We start from the raw sequence: 27,584 nt of genomic DNA, 5'->3' as shown, positions 1-27,584 counted from the left end.
CCAAGGGTGAACCATAATGTAAACTATGGACTTTGGATGATTATGATGTGTCAGTGTAGGTTCATCAGTTATAACAAATGAACCACTCTAGTGGGGATGTTGATAGTTGGGGAGGCTATGCATGTGTTGGGCATGGGGTATATGGGATACCTCTGTGCCTTCCTATTAACTTTGGTATGAACCTAAAAGTTCTCTAAAAATTAAGTCTTTTAAAAATACTAGAAGAGGGGCTTCCCTGGTGGCGCAGTGGTTGAGAGTCTGCTTGTCGATGCAGCGGACACGGGTTCGTGCCCCGGTCCGGGAGGATCCCACATGCCTCGTAGTGGCTGGGCCCGTGAGCCATGGCCGCTGGGCCTGCGCGTCCGGAGCCTGTGCTCCGCAGCAGGAAAGGCTACAACAGTGAAAGGCCCGCGTACCGCAAAAAAAAAAAAAAAAAAAAGAATCCCTGCCTTAGAACTGAGTATTGTACTTTATACTAGACATAAATTAAAAAAAAAAAATACTAGAAGAGGGCTTCCCTGGTGGTGCAGTGGTTGAGAGTCCGCCTGCCGATGCAGGGCACATGGGTTCGTGCCCTGGTCCGGGAAGATCGCACATGCCGCGGAGCGGCTGGGCCCGTGAGCCATGGCCGCTGAGCCTGCATCCGGAGCCTGTGCTCCGCAACGGGAAAGGCCACAACAGTGAGAGGCCCACGTATTGCAAACAAACAAACAAAAAAAAAATATATATATATATACTAGAAGAAAAATCTTACATAATTATTCACAACACGGCATAGCACTGGGGGAGAAAAACAATGAAGGAACTACTGATTTACCTAATAACACGTATGAATCTCAAATGCATTATGTAAGTGAAATAAGCCAGTCTCAAAGGACTACCTACTGCATTACTTCATTTAGTGGCATTCTGGAATAGTGAAAACTCTATGGCCAGAAAATATATCTGTGGTTGCTGGGATAGGAAGAGAGAGTGACTATGAAGGGCATAGAGGAATTTGGGGGGTGATGAAACTATTTTATATCTTGATTGAGCTGGTGATTACATACTTATTTGTCAAAACTCTCAGAACTGTAAAATAGAAAGAGTGGATTTTACTGTATGTAAATGATACCTTAATAAAAATGTAAAAAGTAATTAACCTTAGTCTAATATGTTACTTATATTGAAAAAAAAAGATGGAATTAAAAGTATTTTCTACTCTCATACACTATTTGTTTAAACTCATTAATTTATTCTTAAAAGAAAGCACTTGCTAAACAAAAACTAATCCTGGCTCCTGTCTAAAATACCCTACATTTAAAAATAATAGAATATGAATTAGTAAGTTTTTAGTGTAACATGAACAGTTACATCATCTACTTTTAATGATCTAAATGTATTATAGAGAGTGGATTATACTGGCATTTAATGCAATCTTTGACTACACTTTTAACCTGAATGTTTTTCCTTCAGAAATTCTTTCTGGTAGCTTACATTATACAAAGAAATCACTACATAGTTCTGAAAGCTGTCCCTTTCTTTTCAAGCTCCAGATTATATCTTATCAGCCTTCCTGGAGTCATACTTTTGTTCTTACAACCCAGGTGACTTCTCAGCCCCAAAGAGAAGAGTTCAAAGGTAGCCATCTATAGGCAGAACATTTATTGTGTTGGATTTATGCTGCCAAAAGTAAGGGTCAACCAAAGGAGGAAGGGGAGGAGGGAGAAAAAACACTAAAACTCTCATAGCATCGAAGGCCATTTTGCCAAACTAATATTCATTTCATCAGTGGTTTGATCACTGCTCTTTCGATGTTTCTTCCACTAACATGATTTTGGGGCTATACAAAATTTATTTATTTAACAATTATTTCTCATAGGTCTGATAATTATTTCTTGTAGGTACCAGAAACAAACTTGGGATGTGGTAGCCAACAGAAAGACAAAGGACCTGTCCTAAGACAGGTCACCATCTTTGGGAGAATGTAGATGCATTAAGTCAGAAATGATGGCACAGTAGGATCAGAGTTGTCATGGAATCTGAGGAGTTCAGGGGAGGAAGGCAAATGCCTCAAAGCAGGGGTCCAAACCAGGGAGGCATAGTTAGTAATGAAAAAAATTATGAGGTCAGGAACATTAACCTATTTGATGACTATTAACCAGGTGGATTGGGGAATATAAGCAGTAAGAGGAGACAATCACAGCAAAGCTCTAAAGGCTTACAAGTCTATAACCTTATATAATCATGTAATTAAAGTTTTACCACATGAAAAAATATGCTTAGAAAATATAAAGACTCAATAAAACTGTAAAAAAAAACCACCAACTTCTCCTTAATTGATTTGTAGATATCTAATTGAAGTAACCCAATTGATGCTAAGTGTAAACAGAGGGAGCAAATCTAATCTAGAGAAAATTCCATCCCCAAATAATATCATTAATTTGTCTTTAGTTGGGGAAAACATTTTGGCATTAGGGTGGCTTATGCTAGATGACCAAATTCTCATAGAACATTCTCAGTTGCATAAAAAAGCAAAGTGTATTAGTCAGCCTAACCCTTTCTAGTTCTGAAACTCTGTGCACTTGGAGGTAGACTGTGACCAGACTGATTTCTGATAGATTTCATTTTAGAAATAGGTAGTAATCTCTTAATTTTTATGCATTTCCTGCAACACAAATATCTTGCACATTTACTTTTACTATTTCTTTGTATAGAAGCTTATCATTCATAGAGAAAATGTTCATTCAATCCAACAAATCTTTATCTGGTGCCCACAATATGTCATGACTGAGAATCCTCATTTGTATTATGCACTTGAGTTCACATCGGTCATATATAAGTCTGAAAATGTACATAAAATTACTTAACCAGTAGCTTAAATCCTTAGGTAAGCTTTCCCTCAAACCTCAAAACCAATAGTAAAATGAAGGCTAACATGTCACAAACCTAGCCATATTTTTGATCTGTACCATTTTTTAGTATAGAGTTTCAATAAACATTCTTTTAGCATGCCATAAATTCACTTCTCTATAGCTTAAAAAGCTTGTTCATAGTTTTATTGTTCTCAGTTTTAGTGAATTTGTCCATACTCAACCATCAGTCTTTACCCTCCCAAAATATTCATAATAAATAATCCAGAAATAGCACGCCCTTAGTTTTCCTGGATTTTTCCCTCTTCTTTATTTTAGGTCTCATTCTATCCCCATTATCCAAAGAGCATTCTGATGTTTAATTGTGGTGGTAACTTAGCAAAAGGTAATAATTTTGAAGGGGCCCATGATAGTTGAAACTTAAGACCAAACAGCAACCTGGCTGACTTTATATATATATATATATATATATATATATATATATATATATAGGAGCATAGTTGATTAACAATGTTGTGTTAGTTTCAGGTATACAGCAAAAGTGATTCAGTTATACATATACATGTATCTGTTCTTTTTCAAATTATTTTCCCATTTAGGTTATTACAGAATATTGAGCAGAGTTCCCTGTGCTACACAGTAGGTCCTTGATGGTTACCTATTTTATACAGTAGTGTTTACATATCAATTTAGAAAGAGTTTAAGAATAACCAAGAAGCCAGCACCTCGATGATTTTCTCAATGAACTGAGCAATGGCAGATAGATTTCTCTTCTTCACATACCCCTATAATAGTCTGCGACATACTTTTTCAGCTATTTAGCTGGAAAATATTTCTTTGAATCCCTGTTTCTCCTAAGCAGTGATACAAGGTGGACTGTCTAAGGCATGCTTTCATGTGGATACGGTATTGCTGCAGGCAGAAGGAAGCACTCCTATAATAAATCCTCTGGGTGGGACTGTTTTATAAGGGTCTTGAAAAGTGGAGAAAAGCAAAGAACCAAGTGTGAAATTTGAGGCCATTGTCACCGACAACACATGGAGTTAAAAGCACACACCTGCCCAAGATATGCTTGGTAAATCGACCAACTTCTCACTCACCCTTTTTTATTTTTATAAACCAAGAGAGGAACACAAGAAGAACAATTCTCACTTTTATTTTTTAACCCAAGAGAGGAAAAAAGTGAATTTTGCAGATTATTTACTCTTACTTTGGGGCAGTCATTATTAACTCTTAGAAGTTAAATCAAAAGAAATACAGGATTCCATCAATCTTGGGCAGTGCTGGAGAATATTCAGTCTCTGTCTTCACTTCCTACATGCGATGCACTTTCAGAATTAGATGTCACAGCATCATTGGAAGCAATTGATTGTTGCCAATGTTGAAGGAAACTGACAAAGGGTAGTTGCTTATTGTCCCCTACCCACATGGTATCTGCAGATATTTTGTTCAAATTCCCTCTGTTAATGTCTAACACATGGTTTGGTACCTGATTTCATTCAAGTGTTAGTACTCTCTTCATAAAATCTGATTGTAAGTCTTCACTAGTGCTGAACCTACATGCCATAACCCTGAAGTCTCGCTACAACTAAGAGCTTTATGTGGAGGATGAAATAAATACCTTAATTGAAATTCTAGTCCTCAATCTCACATCTAAAATAATCTCTACCAACACCTAGTTATTCCTTAGAGAACTGGTTATAGGAAGTGGCTGCTATAGGGGACACAGCTGAGCTCCATCCAGAGGCCCTTGAATTCCCTATGCCCTGTCTATGTGCCCATCCACAGCTTTGGTGGGCCTTGATTCCTACAGCCTGCACCTGTGACTTCCTTCAGAAGGCTGACCTTGGACTATTGGAGCCACTTTGCTGCCCTGAGAGCCAGAAGTACCTGGGAATTTGCATCTTCCAAGGGTGTCCCACCAGCCCAGTTTGCTGGATACTGAAGTGTTTCCCAAGATGTGGGATTTTCAGTGCTAAAAGCAGGACAGTCCCAGGCAAGCTGAAATGGTTGGTCACCCAAAACACCCTGTCATCACTAGCAGGCAGTCCTTAGTTAATTTTCTGACTAATGCAGGAGTGTGAAAGCCCAATTCCCTTGTCTCAAGTTGGGACAAACATTCAGGTACAATTATGTTCCAGAGCTCCTTGCAAGATCCAGCTGAGGCTAAAATTTCCCTTACTTGGCATCTTCCCTTCTGTATCTTGTCTTTCCTCTGTCACTTCCCCATGTCTCCTAGAAGCACTTCCTTCATAAATCATTTGTACCCCATCCTCATCTCAGTGAAGCACTTCTGGATATCCCCACTGAAGTCACCTGCCTTTCTGTGAGTGTGAGAAAATCACAGGATGTATCTGTTGTTGAAATCCACAAGGCAGTCACAAATTTAACTTCAGCCAAATTTTTGAGCTTCCTCTCCTTAATTAAAATTGATTTTAGAGGGCTTCCCTGGTGGTGCAGTGGTTGAGAGTCCGCCTACCTATGCAGGGGACACGGGTTCGTGCCCCGGTCCGGGAAGATCCCACATGTCGCGGAGCAGCTGGGCCTGTGAGCCATGGCCGCTGAGCCTGTGCATCCGGAGCCTGTGCTCCGCAAAGGGAGAGGCCACAACAGTGAGAGGCCCGTGTACCGCAAAAAAAAAAAAAAAAAAAAAAATTGATAATAGAATTATGAGCAGGTGGAAAGCTTATATCATCTTGGTGAGTCTCCTTTTCTTGTTTCCACAACTGTGGTCAACTTGAAAGTGGTAAAGATGGCAGAAATGGCAGCAGAGGGTAAAGGTGGCTCTGATGGGCAAAGAAACAGTTAAAAGGAGAGAGACACAATTTAAATAATCAACTCCAAGTGATTAATTTGATTATTTATTATTTAGTGGGGCTCAAGGGGCATTTTTTCTGAAATAAAACTAAAACCTCTAGCACATTGTAAAAAAATAATTTTCTCTACTAGGATATTAGTAGAGTTATGTAATTCTATCATTTATGTATACTTACAGATATTCTTCTGAAACCATAACTCAATAAAATATTAACCTGGCCTGGCACTGTCTTTTTTTGTGTTTAAAAGCTCTTGGTCTCTGACCTGCTCTTTCTTTGAACCGTTGAAGTTACTATATGATGAGGAGCAATTTGCAATAATTTACCAAAATAAATAAATAAATATAAAGAATAATAAGGTAGCTCTATATCCTGTGTGTTTGATTTAAGGAAAAGCGTTTTCCTTTCAGGAGCCTATGAATGTACAAGGTTCAAACAAAGTGCGGGGTGCTAATGAACAGACTCTTCCTGTGCCGGGCCCCTGAACAGAATGACTTCATTCAGGGCTACTGCTCGTGCATGGAAAGTGCTGGTAAAAAATCCCACAGAGTTCAGACGACCTTTTCCTAACTTTCATTTTTTTTTTCCCCTGTTTGTCTTTCGGGTCTAAGCCAGGGATAACATAAATATTCATCAGCTGATATTTGCAGTAGCTGTGAAGTTATGAATGAGGCCATGCGGCTTCCCTCTTGTCCCATCTACAGAATGGCAGCTTCTCCACTCAGCTTCCAGCCAAAGGACACTTTCCGAAATCCCCAAAGTGTACTAGTAGGCTTTTCAAATTCAGTCTTTTTTTCTTTTTTCTTTAATGCTGAAAGCATAAATGCTGTCTGCTTAATATTTACCCTGGGATTATAGAAGAAGAAAAAGAAAAACACTACTTTGCCAAGTTTTAAACTTTCAGATGCCTTGACATAACAGGCAAATGTGTTAGTAGCTCAAAATATTGGTGGCATATATCAATGGTTATGATGGTTGCAAGTTTTCTTTTTATATTAAACGCCAGACAGGTAGCTGAGGCATTTATTGTGTGATGAACAGGGAAAATAATCACAGCTTTGATCTGTTTCTGTTGCTTTGTTAGTCACCTGGGCAGGTGTTGGAGAGAGATGTTGGAAAACACTTTTGAATAAGACAACTTCAAATAGGTGCTTGATGTTGAGACATAAAAATATAAAACCTGTGCCTGTCATACAGCCCAGAATGGAGCTAATCTTCTTGTAATCCAGATTTCCCATAAATCAGCCCTTTAGAATCTGGACTTTTTTTTTTTTTAATTTTCCCGGGCCTCTCACTCAAAAAAAACCTAAGTAGAAAGAGAGTTGTAAATGGTAACGAGAGACTGTGCAATAGCAAAGAGCCAATTGATGAATCAACCCCCAATGGCTAATAAACATAAGTAAAACATGTTTTTATGGGTACAGGATAAATGATGTTGATGTTCAATATTATTTTTTGATTTTGCTTACCAGAGTGTTTTATTAAAAACCCAACATTTGGTCTGTCCTTGTCTCTGTAGAAATGTTCCCTACATGTATGAGTTAGCTGGGTGATTCTAGGACATGAGGATCATTTTTAAGAAGTATTACTCCAAGAGCCATACTTGGAAGAATCTACTTGGGAATGTACTGTATTTCTGAATGTTAAATAACAATTGCAGATCAAAATCTCCTACCATCACTTTTCTGTAGGTTTCCAGGTTCAGCCATCTAGGATAAGATGACATTCTTGACAGTGGAAATAATTGTCTAAACCACAAAACCATAGAGATGGAAGATAGAAGAGCAGGAACTCAGGTGTTCCAATAAGGACCAGATCCCCACCTGGTGAGAAATCTGACTGGAACAGATATTCATGGCTGGATTCCCATCTCCATCTTCATCCTGGAGTCCAGCCTTGCCAGGACTAGAATGGGAGCCAGAGGCAAGTGCACAACTGTATTCTCCCTGGCTTCAGCCCTCAGCAGAATAAGACCTGATGAAGAGTTATTGGAGAGAATCAAAGGCAATGACCTTCTGCAGGAAAAACTAGACAGTAGACAGGAACGATGGATTGTCATACATGCGCAGAGACATTTGGGAGGTCAGATGAGTTAGAGCAGGCAAGAAAGCATTTCTTCTCCTCTCATCCTTTCCCAGTACTGAGCATTCTGATCTGGAAGTAGCAGAAGGGACAATTAGATGTTGATCCCTCTCTATGAAACTCTTTTTCAAAGCACATTGGATTGCAATGTCAGAAAGAATTCCAATTAGAAACTTGTTACTCTTATCACAGAAGAGAATACCCTTATTCAACAATTCAGCCTGTAAAATCTTGTGTACAAGTGACTCTATATTTTGATCTTGAGCACAAGCAACCAGAGATATTTGCTTGAGTATTTTTCTATGGTTTTAAAGGACTATTTACCAGTTAAAGGCCACTTCCTGAGTTCTAGCTTTCCTTTCTTCCCCCTGGCCTCTCCAGGAACACTGCATTTTTCCTACCAATACCTCATCTGTTTAAGTACATACTTAGAATTTTCAACAGTACAAGACAACTTCAGGTTAGTCAAGGCACATCAAAGTGTCTTCATCAGTCCATATTGTTCCATCAGAGAGACCCATGTAATTTATATTCCAAATTGGGAGAATTTGGGAGTAAATGGGGCATTTACACTGGGAGAATGAATATAAAACCGGGACTGCTGTGGGCAAACAGGAGCATATAATCACCCTATACATGGAGACTTCTGGTTGCTTCTCTCTACTTTTAGCTTCAGTTTCCACTTTTGTTCTCTGGATAATGATTTATTTTCCTATTAGGAGATTTAATGTCACTTTATTTGGCTGCTATTCCAAATTATCATCGGTATACCTTACTCAACCTACATCCTATTGAAGTTGCTTTGGGAGATGTCATCTTCCTTCTTTCTTTCCGTTAATGGTTTTAATGATTTCTAAAGCATATCCCTTAAACAACTGTGCACCTGTCTGTATGTAGGACAAGTACTATCCCAAGAAAAATAAGATTAGATTGCTGATTTCTCTTGTTTCTGAGAGATTACTTGGTGGATACTGGATAACCTACTGTTGATTCTCTACACTGAAGTACCCTCAGCTCCTAATAGTAGGATACAGATAATTAATTTACAAAGGGGTATCAGACTATTTCCATGGGCTCAGTGTCCACGGATGTTAGAGAAGAGCACTTTGGAGGAATAGCAACTCCAACACATTGGTTTTGGCTTAAGGGCTTCGTGATGCCCACTTATTTCCAACTCCTCTGTGGTGAATTCCTTTTACTCTTTGGTGATCGTGATGAACCATTGTACCTCTTTTGCTTCATAAAGTTCCATAAGTATTGCAATGTGGAAAATAAAATTGCACCACTTCAAAGTTCATAATTTTTTGAAGTAATAATTACCTGAAGTCTACAGATGCTATTTAAATGGATGAGGAGTGTTCTGACAAGAATTTGTATTAAACAAGTTTTTTTTTAAATTTCTTACCATTTAATTTTGATTTATTTTGTTATTAAAACTTTATCAATTATCTCCAGTTCTGCCACTAGTAGTTGACTGGACTTGGGTAAGTCATAACCTTCTTGGTCTGTTTCCGAAACTAAAGATGAATAAGTTGGATTTTTAGCATTTCTTACATTGCATTCCATAGAACTTTAGTTCCATATTATATTAATTGTAGACATACCCGAAGTATTTATGGAAAATACCTGATTTAATAAAGGTAAGTAGATTTCTTTAATATAAGATTTGAGATACATTAATAAGCAGATGTGTCTTATCAAACCACAGGACAACTTTAAATTACTATGATTAATTTATGCACTTCAATAATAAAGCAATCAAGAAGTTAAATTTGCAAGAATGAACACACTAGCCTTGGAATAACATGTTAAACTTCCATCAAACATTCTGTGGTCTGAAACTGACAGTATGTTTCTGGATCACTGATGTGTGGTCAAGCAAAGAAAGTAAGACACTACGCACAGTGGGATTCAAGGTAATTCCCTGGGCAGTTTCAAATTTCCCAGTTGCCAAGTGATGCTATACCCTTCAGGTGTTATAAGATTAAGGTCAAAGAACTCATACGTTTCCTAAGTTTCTTTTTTAGTAAAAATATCTCCAGAAAACATTAGTTAATTTGTAAGGAGGCCCACAAAATAGCACACACACATACAAAAAATATAGAGAATGCCAAGTTAAATTTGAATATCAGATAAAGAACACATTTTTTTTAGGATAAGTATGTCCCAAATGTACGGGGTATACTTATAGTAACAACAACAACAAATGCATTTGTTGTTTCTACAAGGAACACCTATTGTTTTGTAGCCACCAAAATTCCTCAAAATTTCTTACTCTGGAAGCAGCAGCACTCTTTCCCTTCCCTCTTTTCCACACTACCATATTTAGGATTCACAGCATCCCCATATTCATATTGTACCTTTTCTCCCTGACTGTGTTCAATTGATCAAGGGGTGCACAAGTTAGCATTCTGCTTTCCGATAATCTTGAACTGGAACTAGAACATGAATTCTTGGTGGCAGAGCCAGGGGATGTGAATCCAAGGGGCTGCTGGTAGCCGTGTGACCTACCAAGATGAAGTTGCCCATCTGCAGTGAGAAAGTAGTGAAGCCAACATTCTGGGAGAACCAAAGGGAGAAAAAAGCAAAACAAGTCCTTGGAACTTTTAATTCCCTGGAACCAAGTTTCTTAAGTCCCAACTGCATTCATATTCTTCCTGAGGCTTGGCGGTTCAATGCTTCCTGTGATTTAGTGAGATACTTAAAAACCCCTCCTATTGCTTGACCTAATTCAAATTGTGTTTTTTCTTTCCAACGAAACGTCATGAGCTATAAAATCTTAATGGGACATTGTTTAGGATGCTTAAGCAAAAATTAATTTTCTCAGAAGAACTAAAGAAATATTAATTACCCTTTTTAGGGATGGACTATTGTGTAATTGAGATGTGGCATACCCACAACACCAAATTTGTGTGGCCAAGACTGATTATGCAGGGAGTGCATCATAGGGCTTGCCCATAGTACACATGTGAGTAGTATTTGGCCACATGGTCTAACATATTCCAAGCAACTCTAAAATTCTATGACTTGGTGACATTTCAACAATTTCTCTTACTCAACTTGGTAGTTATTTGCTACAGAAACGTAATCAAAGAAACAGTGCTGTTTACAAATAGCAAAGACATGGGAGCAACCTAAATGTCCATCGACAGATGAATGGATAAAGAAGATGTGGTACATATATACCATGGAATATTACTCAGCCATTAAAAGGAATGAAATAATGCCATTTGCAGCAACATGGATGGACCTGTAGATTATCAGACTAAGTGAAGTAAGTCAGACAAAGACAAATATCATATGATATCACTTATATGCTGAATCTAAAAAAAATGATACAAATGAACTTACAAAACAAAAACAGACTCACATTCTTAGAGAACAAACTTATGGTTACAAGGGGAAAGGGTGGGGGGAGGGATAGACTGGGAGTTTGGGATTGACATGTAAACACAGCTATATTTATTTATTTATTTATTTTAGGATCTTTTTATTTATTTATTTTTTAGAAATTCCATGTAATCTCTGAAACACTTATATTAACATATTTCCATACAAATAACCCAAAGAAAGTTTAGTATTAGCTGTTTTTTTGTTTGTTTGTTTATACTGCAGGTTCTTATTAGTCATCAATTTTATACACATCAGTGTATATGTGTCAATCCCAATCGCGCAATTCAGCACACCACCATCCCCACCCCACTGCAATTTTTCCCCCTTGGGGTCCATACGTTTGTTCTCTACATCTGTGTCTCAGTTTCTGCCCTGCAAACCGTTTCATCTGTACCATTTTTCTAGGTTCCACATACATGTATTAATATACGATATTCATTTTTCTCTTTCTGACTTCCTTCACTCTGTATGACAATCTCCAGATCCATCCACGTCTCAACAAATGACTCAATTTCGTTCCTTTTTATGGCTGAGTAATATTCCATTGTATATATGTACCACTTCTTCTTTATCCATTTGTCTGTCGATGGGCATTTAGGTTGCTTCCATGACCTGGCTATTATCAATAGTGCTGCAGTGAACATTGGGGTGCATGTGTCTTTTTGAATTATGGTTTTCTCTGCGTATATGCCCAACAGTGGGATTGCTGGATCATATGGTAATTCTATTTTTAGTTTTTCAAGGAACCTCCATACTGTTCTCCATAGTAGCTGTATCAATTTACATTCCCACCAACAGTGCAAGAGGGTTCCTTTCTCTCCACACCCTCTCCAGCATTCGTTGTTTGTGGATTTTCTGATGATGCCCATTGTAACTGGTGTGAGGTGATACCTCATTGTAGTTTTGATTTGCATTTCTCTAATAATTAGTGATGTTGAGCAGCTTTTCATGGGCTTCTTGGCCATCTGTATGTCTTCTTTGGAGAAATGTCTATTTAGGTCTTATGCCCATTTTTGGATTTGGTTGTTTGTTTCTTTAATATTGAGCTGCATGAGCTGTTTATATATTTTGCAGATTAATCCTTTGTTCATTGATTTGTTTGCAAATATTTTCTCCCATTCTGAGGGTTGTCTTTTTGTCTTGTTTATGGTTTCATTTGCTGTGCAAAAGCTTTTATCTTTCATTAGGTCCCATTTGTTTATTTTTGGTTTTGTTTCCATTACTCTAGGAGGTGGATCAAAAAATATCTTGCTGTGATTTATGTCAGAGAATGTTCTTGCTATGTTTTCCTCTAAGAGTTTTATAGTGTCCGGTCTTACATTTAGGTCTCTAATCCATTTTGAGTTATTTTTGTATATGGTGTTAGGGAGTGCTCTAATTCCATTCCTTTACATGTAGCTGTCCAGGTTTCCCAGCACCACTTATTAAAGAGACTGTCTTTTCTCCATTTTATATCCTTGCCTCCTTTGTCATAGATTAGTTGACCATAGGTGCATGGGTTTATCTCTGGGCTTTCTATCTTGTTCCATTGATCTATGTTTCTGTTTTTTGTGCCAGTACCATATTGTCTTGATTACTGTAGCTTTGTAGTATAGTCTGAACTCAGGGAGTCTGATTCCTCCAGCTCCGTTTGTTTTCCTCAAGACTACTTTGACTATTTGGGGTCTTTTGTGTTTCCATACAAGTTTTAAGATGATTTGTTCTAGTTCCATAAAAATTGCCATTGGTTATTTGATAGGGATTGCATTGAATCTGTAGATTGCTTTTGGTAGTATAGTCATTTTCACAATATTGATTCTTCCACTCCAAGAACATGGTATATCTCTCCATCTGTTGGTATCATCTTTAATTTCTTTCATCAGTGTCTTATAATTTTCTGCATACAGGTCTTTTGTCTCCCTAGGTGGGTTTATTCCTAGGTTTTTTATTCTTTTTGTTGCAATGGTAAATGGGAGTGTTTCCATACTTTCAGATTTTTCATCATTAGTGTATAGGAATGTGAGAGATTTCTGTGCATTAATATTGTATCCTCCAACTTTACCAAATTCATTGATTAGTTCTAATAGTTTTCAGGTGGCATTTTTAGGATTTTCTATTTATAGCATCATGTCATCAGCAAGCAGTGACAGTTTTACTTCTTCTTTTCCAATTAGTGTTCCTGTTATTTCTTATTTTCTCTGATTGCCATGGCTAGGGCTTCCAAAACTATGTTGAATAATAGTGGTGAGAGTGGACATCCTTGTCTCGTTCCTGATCTTAGAGGAAATGCTTTCAGTTTTTCACCATTGAGAATGAGGTTTGCTGTGGGTTTGTCATATATGGCCTATGTTGAGGTACGTTCCCTCTGTGCCCACTTTCTGGAGAGTTTTTATCATAAATGGGTGTTGAATTTTGTCAAAAGATTTTCTGCATCTATTGAGATGATCATATGCTTTTTATTCTTCACTTTGTTAATATGGTGTATCACGTTGATTGATTTGCATATATTGAAGAATCCTTGCATCCCTGGGATAAATCCCACTTGATTGTGGTGTATGATTCTTTTAATGTGTTGTTGGATTCTATTTGCTAGTATTTTGTTGAGGATTTTTGCATCTATACTCATCAGTGATATCGGTCTGTAATTTTCTTTTTTTTGCAGTATCTTTGGTTTTGGTATCAGAGTGATGGTGATGGTGACCTCATAGAATCAGTTTGGGAGTGTTCCTTCCTCCACAATTTTTTGGAAGAGTTTGAGAAGGATGGGTGTTAACTCTTCTCTAAATGTTTGATAGAATTCACCTGTGAAGCCATCTGGTCCTGGACTTCTGTTTGTTGGAAGAGTTTTATCACAGTTTCAATTTCATTACTTGTGATTTGTCTGTACATATTTTCTGTTTCTTCCTGGTTCAGTCTTGGAAGGTTATACTTTTCTAAGAATTTGTCCATTTCTTCCAGGTTGTCCATTTTATTTGCATAGAGTTGCTTGTAGTAGTCTCTTAGGATGCTTTGTATTAAAGCATTTCTGCAGCATCTGTTGTAACTTTTCCTTTTCCATTTCTAATTTTATTGACTTGAGTCCTCTCCCTCTTTTTCTTGATGAGTCTGGCTAATGGTTTATCAATTTTGTTTATCTTCTCAAAGAACCAGCTTTTAGTTTTATTGATCTTTGCTATTGTTTTCTTTGTTTCTATTTCATTTATTTCTGCTCTGATCTTTATGATTTCTTTCCTTCTGCTAACTTTGGGTTTTGTTTGTTCTTCTTTCTCTAGTTCCTTTAGGTGTAAGGATAGATTGTTTACTTGAGATTTTTCTTGTTTCTTGAGGTAGGCTTGTAGAGCTATCAACTTCCCTCTTAGAACTGCTTTTGCTGCATCCCATACGTTTTGGATTGTCATGTTTTCATTGTCATTTGTCTCTAGGTACTTTTTGATTTACTCTTTGATTTCTTCAGTGATCTCTTGGTTATTTAGTAACGTATTGTTTAGCCTCCATGTGTTTGTGTTTTTTACTTTATTTCCCTGTAATTCATTTCTATCTCATAGTGTTGTGGTCAGAAAAGATGCTTGATATGATTTCAATTTTCTTACATTTACTGAGGGTAGATTTGTGAACCAAGATGTGATCTATCCTGGAGAGTGTTCCATGCGCACTTGAGAAGAAAGTGTAAACTGCTGTTTTTGAATGGAATGTCCTGTAAGTATCAATTAAATCTATCTCATCTATTGCATCGTTTAAAGCTTCTGTTTATTAATTGTCATTTTGGATGATATGTCCATTGGTGTAAGTGAGGTGTTAAAGTCCCCCACTATTATTGTGTTACTGTCGATTTCCTTTTTACAGCTGTTAGCAGTTGCCTTGTGTATTGAGGTGCTCCTATGTTGCATGCATATATATTTATAATTATTATATCTTCTTATTGGATTGATCCCTTGATCATTATGTAGTGTCCTTCCTTGTCTCTTGTAACATTCTTTATTTTAAAATTTGTTTTATCTGATATCAGTATTGCTACTCCAGCTTTCTTTTGATTTCCATTTGCATGGAATATCTTTTTCCATCCCCTCACTTTCAGTCTGTATGTGTCCTTAGGTCTGACATGGGTCTCTTGTAGACAGCATATATATAGGTCTTGCTTTTGTCTCCATTCAGCAAGCCTGTGTCTTTTGCTTGGAGCAGTTAATCCATTCACACTTAAGGTAATTATCGATATGTATGTTCCTATGACCATTTTCTTAATTGTTTTGGGTTTGTTTTTGTAGGTCCTTTTCTTCTCTTGTGTTTCCCACTTAGAGAAGTTCCTTTAGCGTTTGTTGTAGACCTGGTTTGGTGGTTCTGAATTCTCTTAGGTTTTGCTTGTCTGTAAAGCTTTTGATTTCCCCATCAAATCTGAATGAGATCCTTGCCGTGCAGAGTAATCTTGTTTGTAGGTTCTTCCCTATCATAACTTTAAGTATATCATGCCACTCCCTTCTGGCTTGTAGAGTTTATGCTGAGAAATCAGCTCTTAACCTTATGGGAGTTCCCTTGTATGTTGTCATTTTTCCCTTGCTGCTTTCAATAATTTTTCTTTGTCTTTAATTTTTGCCAATTTGATTACTATGTGTCTCGTTGTGTTTTTGCTTGGGTTTATCCTGTATGGGACTCGCTGAGCTTCCAGGACTTCTGTGGCTATTTCCTTTCCCATGTTAGGGAAGTTTTTGACTATAATCTCTTCAAATATTTTCTCAGGTCCTTTCTCTCTCTCTTCTCCTTCTGGGACCCCTATAGTGTGAATGTTGTTCTGTTTAATGTTGTCCCAGAGGTCTCTTAGGCTATCTTCATTTCTTTTCATTCTTTTTCTTTATTCTGTTCCACAGCAGTGAATTCCACCATCATGTCTTCCAGGTCACTTATCCAATCTTCTGCCACAGTTATTCTGCTATTGATTCCTTCTAGTGTATTTTTCATTTCAGTTATTGTATTGTTCATCTCTGTTTTTTTGTTCTTTAATTCTTCTAGGTCTTTGCTGAACATTTCTTGCATCTTTTCGATCTTTGCCTCCATTCTTTTTCCGAGGTCCTGAATCATCTTCACTATCATTATTTTGAATTCTTTTCTGGAAGGTTGCCTATCTCTCTTCATTTAGCTGTTTTTCTGGGGTTTTATCTTTTTCCTTCATCTGGTATATAGCCCTCTGTCTTTTCATCTTGTCTATCTTTCTGTGAATGTGGTTTTTGCTCCACAGGCTGCAGGATTGTACTTCTTCTTTCTTCTGCTGTCTGCCCTCTGGTGGATGAGACTATCTAAGAGGCTTGATGGGAGGGACTGGTGGTGGGTAGAGCTGACTGTTGCTCTGGTGGGCAGAGCTCAGTTAAACTTTATTCCACTTGACTGTTGATGGGTGGGGCTGGGTTCCCTCCCTGTTGGTTGTTTAGCCTGAGGCAACCCAACACTGGAGCCTACCTGGGCCCTTTGTTTGGGGTAATGAAGGACTCTGGGAGGGCTCATGCTAAGGAGTACTCCCCAGAACTTCTGCTGCCAGTGTCCTTGTCCCCACAGTGAGCCCATAGGCCCCCAGCCCCGCCTCTTCAGGAGACCCTCCAACACCAGTAGGTAGGTCTGGTTCAGTCTCCCCTGGGGTCAGTGCTCCTTCCCCTGGCTCCCGATATGCACACTACTTTGTGTGTGTCCTCCAAGATTGGAGTCTCTGTTTCCCCCAGTCCTGTTGAAGTCCTGCAGTCAATTCCCACTAGGCTTCAAAGTCTGATTCTCTAGGAATTCCTCCTCCCATTTCCAGACCCCCAAGTTGGGAAGCCTGATGTTGGGCTCAGAACCTTCACTCCAGTGGGTGGACTTCTGTGGTATATGTGTTTGCCAGTCTGTGAGTCACACACCCACCAGTTATGGGATTTGATTTGACTGTGATTGTGCCCCTCCTACCATCTCATTGTGGCTTCTCCTTTCTGTTTGGATGTGGGGTATCTTATTTGGTGATTTCCAGTGTCTTTCTGTTGATGATTGTCCAGCAGCTAGTTGTGATTCTGGTGTTCTCACAAGAGGGAGTGAGAGCACGTCCTTCTACTCCACCATCATGGTTCCTCCTCAGCTATATTTAAAATAGACAACCAATAATGACCTACTGTATAGTACAGGGAACTCTGCTCAATATTCTGTAATAATCTAAATAGAAAAAGAATTGAAAAAAGAATAAATACATGTATATTTATAACCAAATCACTTTGCTGTACACCTGAAATGAACCTAAAATTGTTATGCAACTATACTCTAATATAAAATAAAATTAAAAAATATTGATAACCAAGGCCTATTTTATAGTTTCTATAATTAATTATATTAAAATGAACTTTGTAACTCACAAAAAAGAAATTTTTACATGACAAAATCTATCCGTGAGAAAATTATACTTCTTAATATTTTAATAATTCCCCTTTTCATTTCTGTTTTGAAAATCAAACCATTTCACAATAGCAATTTATGATCATAAAATGCTCATGTATAAAATCAGTGTTCTCAAAAGACCCCAAATTTTCAAAGCAATCTTGAGAAAGAAAAATGGAGCTGGAGGAATCAGGCTCCTGGACTTCAGACTATACTACAAAGCTACAGTAATCAAAACAGTATGGTACTGGCACAAAAACAGAAATATAGATCAATGGAACACAATGGGAAGCCCAGAGATAAACCCACACATATATGGTCACCTTATCTTTGATAAAGGAGGCAAGAATATACAATGGAGAAAAGACAGCCTCTTCAATAAGTGGTGCTGGGACAACTGGACAGCTACATGTAAAAGAATGAAATTAGAACACTCCATAACACAGAACACAAAAATAAACTCAAAATGCATTACAGACCTAAATGTAAAACCAGACACTATAAAACTCTTAGAGGAAAACATAGGCAGAACACTCTATGACATACATCACAGCAAAATCCTTTTTGACCCACCTTCAAGAGAAACAGAAATAAAAACAAAAACAAACAAAAGAGAACTAATGATACTTAAAAGCTGTTGCACAGCAAAGGAAACCGTAAACAAGACAACCCTCAGAATGGGAGAAAATATTTGCAAATGAAGCAACCGACAAAGGATTAACCTCCAAAATTTACAAGAAGCTCATGCAGCTCAATATAAAAAAAACAAACAACCCAATCCAAAAATGGGCAGAAGACCTAAATAAACATTTCTCCAAAGAAGATATACAGATTGCCAACAAACACATGAAAGGATGCTCAACATCATTAATCATTAAAGAACTGCAAATCAAAGCTACAATGAGGTATCACCTCGCACTGGTCAGAATGGCCATCATCAAAAAATCTACAAACAATAAATGCTGGAGAGGATGTGGAGAAAAGGGAACCCTCTTGCACTGTTGGTGGGAATGTAAATTGATACAGCCACTATGGAGAACAGTATGGAGATTCCTTAAAAAACTGCAAATAGAATTACCATATGACCCAGCAATCCCACTACTGGGCATATACCCTGAGAAAACCATAATTCAAAAAGAGTCATGTATCACAATGTTCATTGCAGCTCTATTTACAATAGCCAGGTTGTGGACACAACCTAAGTGTCCATCGACAGATGAATGGATAAAGAAGATGTGGCACATATATACAATGGAATATTACTCAGCCATAAAAGGAAATGAAATTGAGTTATTTGTAGTGAGGTGGATGGACCTAGAGACTGTCATACAGAGTGAAGTAAGTCAGAAAGAGAAAAAACAATACCATATGCTAACACATATATTGGAGTCTAAAAATAATAATAATAATAATAATTCTGAACTACATGGGGTAGAACAAGAATAAAGATGCAGACGTAGAGAATGGACTTGAGGACACAGGGAGGGGGAAGGGTAAGCTGGGACAAAGTGAGAGAGTGGAATGGACTTATATGTACTACCAAATGAAAAATAGATAGCTAGTGGGAAGCAGCCACATAGCACAGGGAGATCAGCTCAGTGCTTTGTGACCACCAAGAGAGGTGGGATAGGGAGGGTGGGAGGGAAAAACAAGAGGGAAGAGATATGGGGATATATGTATATGTATAGCTGATTCACTTTGTTATAAAGCAGAAACTAACACACCATTGTAAAGCAATAATATTCCAATAAAGATGTTAAAAATAAATAAAAATTAAAAAAAAATCATTGTTCTTAGAATATTCCATCAGATATTGTGATTTAAATTTTTTTAATGGAATGCTTTAAGTATTTGCTATATTTTGATGTCAAGCATAGAATGTTAGAGTTCATTCTTAAAATTTTCTATAATATCCATGACAAATTTTCATTCATTACTGAGCTGCTTCAGTAGTGCAGACAAGGGCTGATTATGAGCATTTTCCAACAGGGTCTGATATTTCTCAGTTTCATTCTTAACCCTTCGTTTGGTGGAAGCAAAACTATAAATGAATCTAGACTAGGAAATCACCTTGGCTTTTACACCGGATTGGAATGCTTAGAATACCTAATTTATGTTTTGTTTCTGAATGAGTGTCAAAAACTCCAAAAGGTCAGCAGTCCATGAAATAGACTGAGATGGATAGGAAAAGATGGATTCTTGGAAGATGTGAGTCTTATCTATCATCTCTCATTTCCTTCTATTAGGAAAGGTAAAAAATTTGGAGGACCACATGAACCTTCATCATCAGGAAGTTTTGGATAAGCAACAAAAATGGAAAATTTTATAAAAGTTATTACAGTTGAAAATTTTTAATTAAGTTATCATACATCTTTTCAAATTAACTATTTTTTAACTTACCTGAAGCCTTTGAAGAACTTTGGAAGTACAAGTGTTAGCAGAGAGGGTATTTAGTAGAGGGGGAAGAGCTTTTCTTTCTTGAACTCCTGGGAGGAGGCATCTCAGATGGAGAGGCAATTTGGGCATTAACCTCCTGTGCCCTCTTAACCACCCCCTTCCTGAGAAAGATCCAACAACTGTGGGGAGTGTCTTGCTTTCCAAAGACCTTTCTTTCTATGTTTATTTGCTTGCCCTTGCATCATTTTCTCCATCATTTGCCTGCCCAATAAAGGATGAGCAAGAAATGGCAAAAGAGTTGAAAGGCAATCAAATCATCTGGATAAATTGTTAACAGACCTGGAATAAGATTAGCCAAGAAGCATTTAGCTAAAATAAGGTTTGGGGGGAAATATGTGGATTTCATTTAGATTGTGTTTACATGACAACAAAGCATCTGGTCAAGTTAGTGGAAAGTAGGCAAATTGTTTATGCAGTTGTGTAGACAAAACCACCAGTTGATCCAATAATTGCATTTTCAAATTTATGGATTCTGCCTTTCATATACACTGCCATGCCCATAATCATGAATATCTAACAGTTGCATAAATTATTATTTTTTCTTTTTTTGGGTAGATTAACAGTTTACTAAAATCTCAATCTTCAAATATTTTTGTTGGCTTGTTTTATTGTTGCATTTTTTTTCGTAGCTATATGATTGGGAGTGTTGGAAACAGTGAATTTTAACTTTATTCAGTTAGTTTATTGAAGAATTGTTTAACAGAGTTTCTTTCTCACTACTTTTTAGTGGATTCTTTTTTAAAAATCACTACTTAAGACAGAAATGTTCATGTCATAACACATATTATATTAAATTACTGTTATTCATAAATTCTCCAAAAATTTGGAGTTATATTGCTCATTAATATTTCAACTAGGGGCTTCCCTGGTGGGGCAGTGGTTGAGAGTCCACCTGCTGATGCAGGGGACACGGGGTCATGCCCCAGTCCGGGAAGATTCCACATGCAGCAGAGCGGCTGGGCCCGTGAGCCATGGCCGCTGAGCCTGCGCATCCGGAGCCTGTGCTCCGCAGCGGGAGAGGCCACAACAGTGAGAGGCCCGCATACTGAAAAAAAAAAAAAAATTCAACTGGATAGCATGGTTATAACAACTAATATTCAAACTAAAAATATATTCTTGACTAGGGCAAAATTATTGTCTACTATTATTCAGAAACTTTTTAAAAATCTGAGAGGTGTGTTCATTAATATTAAAACCAGATAACATGATATCAACAATAAAGGAAAATCTCAACCAAAAGTGTGTTCTTGACTTGGGCAATGCTACGTGTTCATTTGGTAAAGAAATCTGCGCTCCTGGATCAAAGAAATGCCAAAGTTCCTTAGAGAAAGGCTCCTTATTGGTGCCAGTTGGCTATTTAGGATACAGGATTTTATCTACTCAAAAGGACATTATTTCACTCTGTCTAACAAACTTTGCTCATTATTTTCAGATTTCCAAGATGTCAGTCATTACACTACATGCCAAATATTTTTATTACAAGTATTTATATAATAGCTTACGCATACATCATTTCTTAGTTTAAAAGAGCATCACTACTCATTAGTACATACTACTAAATAGTGTTATGACTATTCCACCTAAAGGATGAAAATTTATGTTCAAGATTATTTTCTCACGATGTTGTGTTCAGTCCATGGCTAGTCTGAGCCATGAACTCAAGACTTCAGACAAAATTTCTGGGATCTTCCCAGTAAATCATAAATGAAAAGATTAACAAGAAACACAAACAAAAACCAAAGCTGCTTTAGATCAATATAGTATTTTCTTCCAAATAATTGTAGACATTATTACATTTATTACTGTAATTGAAGTGCCTACAATACAGATAAGAGCTGCTATAACATTTTATTCTTTAAATTGGACTACATTGAAAAGACTTTACATCACTTGCCCAGGGTAACCATGTAGCAAGGTTGGTCTTGAGTCTATTAAATAAAGTTTCTTCTCGGCCTAAGATTGTTCTGCATGTCTACATTTGGGTTACCCAGGACTATACCAAGTGGCCACATGCAACTACTTAAATTTAGAATAATTAGAATTAAATGAAGTTAAGCATTCAATGCTGGGCACATTTCAAGTGCCCAATAGCCATATGTAAGTAGTGGCTACTATATCAGATGGCACAGAAATACAATATTTTCATCATCACAAAACATTCATGGGGTAGTGCTGGTCTAGATAATAAGAATCTTTAAATGTTTGTTTTAACAGAACAAATGTACCAAAATTTATAATAACCACTGATGTTACTATTGTTATAACATTGTTAGTAAGGCTAACATAGAAAATAGAGGACAATGTTAATAATATATAATAATTCATATGAGACATATACTAATTAAGTTGGGACTTTTTTTCATATTTAAATTAAAATTAAAGCAATGTGCTAAGCATAGTCCTGTTTTTAAATTGTGAGTCATGGGGCATGTAGCATTACCTCAGCTGAAGGTGTTGAAATTCAGAGATAAAGAAATCATTTTTCAGGCATCAGGTTTTTGTATTTGTTTTTGTTTTTTTGGTGGGTGGTGTTAGCAAGAGGAAGAAAGCACGCCAGTCTGGATTTTGCCAGATGCCAGATGGCAATGCAAAATGTCTGACAAAGGCAAGTGTGACCCCAAAGTATTATACTCATCTCAGCTACCATTCAAATATAAACACATCAGGCCAATTTTCAAACATGCAGAAACTCAAGGAATACAGTTAATTTTGAAAATATAATTTACCAATGAAATCGAAGTTAAGAACCAAGGAATAGAGAAGCTCTGAAGACTATTGTAAGTACTAAACCTATTTCAATGAAAACTAATAGTAAACAATTTTGGAAATTATTGTTACAGAGGAAGATGCTTTATACTTTGATAGTAGACAAATATTAAGAAAATTGGGAGAGAAAGGGAGAAAAAAGAAAAGAGACTAGGTGTAAGGGCTAATTTCTTCATTTTTTACAGTGATGAGTTAATTGATACTGTCTGAAATTGAAATATGTATATGCCAGAAATAACAAATTACTCCAACCTCTTAAGTTTTAAATAATTTTCAAAATGCAATGAACAAAAACTTATATGCTATATTTCTTTTTGGACGATCATTTACCTTAATTTTAAGAATTCCTTCAATTTCTCTTTCCCTTCTACTAAATTCAAGTAACACTAAATTGAATATTTTACTTAAATGTAACATTTATTGTGTAGTTCTATTTCAGCAAAGCCATTTCTATCTATGTATCCAGCTGCTATTTATTATATATATATATATATATATATATATATATAGCAATGTCTGAAATGGTATTCATCTAATATAAATAATAATTATCTCTATGTGGTAAAATATGTGATTTTTTTTTACTCTGTTGAATTGCTTGGAATACTTAACATTTTCACAAAAAGTCAAAGTTTTGAAATAAGTAATATAAAAACAAAATATGTATTTGAACTTATTTCTCCTGATAATAATTATTATGAATAAGACTTTGAATCTCAACTTATAATTCACGATACATTCTCACATATTTCACCATGCTGTGTTCTCATTTCACGGCTGAGAATCTGAGGGTGCGAAGGTTAAATAATGCTTCACATAGCTAGTTACTCAGATCTTCAGGATCCTAACCCAGTGCTTTGGGGTGGGTTGGCTTTCAACTTCATTTAGTGAAGTTGGTAATAAAGCTTTAATATATAATGAAAAGCATATTGCTATAAACTAGTCCATCAATAAGAAGATCCCCATACTGTTAGACTCAGGAGTTTGACTATAATGGAAAACAAATCAGCTTTAAAGACAGATGATCTAACCAGAGGACACAGGTAGGAAACTGAGCCAGAGTCTTTTCCCCAATGAGGCTGAATCAAATGAACAAACAAAATCAAATTTATTGCTCACTTGAATTCCAGCCCTTGCATTGACATTATTCAGGATAACACAATTCTTGGTTTTCAGAAGATCCTGGAAAATTTTTAGTTGAACCTATGCTCATTATCTAAAATGATATTCAGGAAAATATCAGTAGAAAAACAAACAGATAACTGGATAAAAATAAGCTTTCTTATTTCCCCCAAACAACTATTAGTGAGGAAATAAGATACTGATTGCTCAAGTTAGATTTGGATAAGGACAGGAAATTACATCTTTTTAAATAGGTAAGATTTCCCATCACACAAACATATAATAATACCCTTCTGTCATTTGTGTTAACATTTGTATTATCTAAAATAAACTCTCAACCTGATGTTCTTCTATAACTGGCATGTGACAGAGCACACATTGAAGAAAATATAAGTTCAGAAAGCATCCTCTATCTTTATGTTATAAGAAAACTTCAGTCTTTCCTAAACAGACAAACTTTATTTTGTTGCTATGCAATGGACATGCAGTACAGTTCATCAGACAATAAATAAATTATGGATTTTACAATGAAAGATCTTTTCTCCTTATTTGAGAACAAGCCACCACTTCCTTTCATGCTATACTAATCCACCACAGCCCTCTAAAGCTGTTTCACAAATGTTAATGTTTTGGCAAGATAAACGAATGAATAACACAGCAATGACATAGATGCAGTTTGCAAACTGCAGGATAAGAAGCATCCATACTACTTGATTTATTCCTACAGGCCTGGGATTCTGGGCTCCCCAAGCCTGGTGGAGACAAGGAAGTTTATTTCACACCCACGTTCTTCCACATAGCAGAATATAAGCAAGCTTAAACAAAAAAGAGTCTGATTAATTCTGTTAGCAGGCACCCATTACTGCTACATATCTCAGTCATGATTCTGTGTAGGGGCATAAGAGTGATTTTAGCCGTGAGGGAAAGATCTGTGAGGCCAAGATGTTACAAGAGTTGAGAACTCGTGCCTCATGCACCAGACATCGGCCATGCCCATGTTTAATATGACCCGCTCCATGTTTAGATTGTTAAATCTTTGCCAGCCTTAAAATCTTCACATAACAATGTTGATGTCTAGCTTTTCTTGAAAAATCAGAAAATAACACTGAACTTGCATTTTCACTAAAATCAGTGGGAATCAGCTTCCAGCAGAAAAAACAACCCAAACATGTAACCATAGGAGAATGAATCAATAAATTGTGGCATGTTCATGCATTGAATAAACAGAACTAATTACTGATATACTCAACAACATGAATGGACTTCACATACAAAACAAAAACAGTAGTACATACTGTATGATCCCACATATGAAGTTCAAGAACAGCCAGAACTAACCAATGGGGATGGAAGTTAACATAAGTTTATTTCTGGTAGAGGGGGTCATTTGGGGATGATGGAGAAGCTCCAAATCTTGATCTGGGTGCTGATGGTCACATGAGTGTATGTGTAAAATGTTTAAACCTCTGACAAATTTGAGCACGTAACACACATCACTGTAAGTACTTTGTGCCTCTATAAGAAATAAATTTCAACAAGAAGAATCAATTGGCTGAAGAAAAGGTGGCCTTTTTAGGTGGGGTGTCATCCATATGCAACAGCCGGCTCATTACATGATCTGCTTGGCAAATAGGAATTGATGCTTCTTGCTCTAGACAAGACCGGTGGTTCTCAAAGTGTGTGTCTACAAGAGTGGTATCAGCCTCACCTGGGAGCATGTTAGAAATGAAGATTCCCAGGCCACACCCCAGACCTGCTGAATCAGAATCTATGAGTGTGGCCCCAGCAATCTGTTTTAACAAGCCCTCCAGGTGATTATAATACACTCTCCAGCTTGAGAAGTACTTCTTTAGGGCACCATATACATTAAACACACAAGAAAAGCAGACTTGGCCTATATTAAGCTATCTGTTCTCTATTATCCCCTCCCTCAACATATTTTAAGAAACTCAGGAACAGAAAAATCAGTTGTCTTCCTCAAAGAACTTCTTTCAAGTTCAAGTGAGAAAATACCCAGCAAGGGATGTGCAACAAACACGCCCCCCTTTTTGTCTCAGACATCAGACAGATTTGGTTTTAACGTTGTTACAACTGGACTGGAGACACTCTCAAAACAATGTAAAAACAGCTTTATGTCTTCCTGATTATGGAAACAACACTCATCATGAAGCATTTAGTTGTATTATGACTCTGAAGAAAAAATGGATATCTACGTTGAAGGAGGTAGTGTGGATCTGGGGGGTCATAAAAGTGTTTAGAAATTCACAAATTAAGACCATTCAGGGGCTTCCCTGGGGGCACAGTGGTTGAGAATCCGCCTGCCAATGCAGGGGACACGGGTTCGAGCCCTGGTCTCGGAAGATCACACATGCCACGGAGCAATTGGGCGTGTGAGCCACAATTACTGAGCCTGCGCGTCTGGAGCCTGTGCTCCCCAACAAGAGAGGCTGCGATAGTGAGAGACCCGTGCACCGCGATGAAGAGTGGCCCTCGCTTGCCACAACTAGAGAAAGCCCTCGCACAGAAACAAAGACCCAACACAGCCATAAATAAATAAATTTAGGAAAAAAAAAGATCATTCATCATCGTTCTCATAAGACTCACTTAAAATGCCATTGTGAAGATCTCCATTTGCTGAGAAAGCTATCAAGTTTTTAGCAGCCACAAACTATAATGTAGCCAAAGTGGACATTCTTTGCAAACAGCAAAGGCACTTCTGAATCAGTTGGTGGGATCAAAGAAGTGCTTATTATAGACCTATTAACTGATCAATATTAATTGGAAAAGCACAAAACAATTACGTGATATGACAGTCATATTCTTTCTTAGTATTTGGAGAAAAATTTAATTTCTTTTTATCAGATAAAATGATTCTTTTTTTAACTTTTTTTAAAATTTATTTTTAAATTTTTTATTGTATTTTATTCTTTATATTTTTGACCATGCCATGCAGCATGTGGAATCTTAGTTCCCCAACCAGGGATTGAACCCGTGGCCCCTGCAGTGAAAGCATGGAATCTTAACCACTGGACCACCAGGGAAGTTGCTAAATGATTCTTCTTTATCAGACCTAGATATAAGTTCAAAAAGAAAGATATATGTTTGTGTCCATCATAGTATTTACAAATATCTTAGCATTTAAAGGAAAAGAGAGAAGGAGGGAAGAAAGGAGAAAGAGACAGACACAGAGAGAGAGAGACAAAGAGAGAGATCTGAGAATGATCAAACAGTATAATAAAACAAGAAGACATAATATCATGGTCATATTTCAAGGTAGTGATTCTCTCAATTGTTTCATTCAGTACTTCACACTAAATGAACAACCAGAGAGATGGTGAAAAGACAATTTCAGACTCACCTTGATTACCAAGTTTACCTATAATCTGTCAAATACCTGGTTGGGGAATAAATGTAAAAGTCATGTGACAAGGGCTTCCTGGACAGTTCGCCAATACAGTCACACAGGACTCCAGGCTCCAAAGGGGGCCTCAAGCGTAAGTTTAGTGTTCTGTTGTTGGCTTGAAATTCTTAATAATCTTATCTTTAAGTTTGTGTTTTATAATAAAGGATGATGGGACCATGGAACACGTGCTGGGGCCTGGGAGTCTAGAATCACACATTATCCCCACCCCGCACCCCCTCCACCCTACCACCCTGCCACCACCTCCCCACATTTCCTGAACGAGTCCTTGGCTGCTGGCTGAACCACCGGCCCAGTGGCAGTGCCGCCATCCAC

The sequence above is a fragment of the Tursiops truncatus genome, chromosome 15, assembly GCF_011762595.2.
Source record: "Tursiops truncatus isolate mTurTru1 chromosome 15, mTurTru1.mat.Y, whole genome shotgun sequence".
Classification (NCBI taxonomy): domain Eukaryota; kingdom Metazoa; phylum Chordata; class Mammalia; order Artiodactyla; family Delphinidae; genus Tursiops; species Tursiops truncatus.
The sequence above is the reverse complement of the archived record's forward strand: the minus strand, read 5'-3'. Positions refer to the sequence as shown.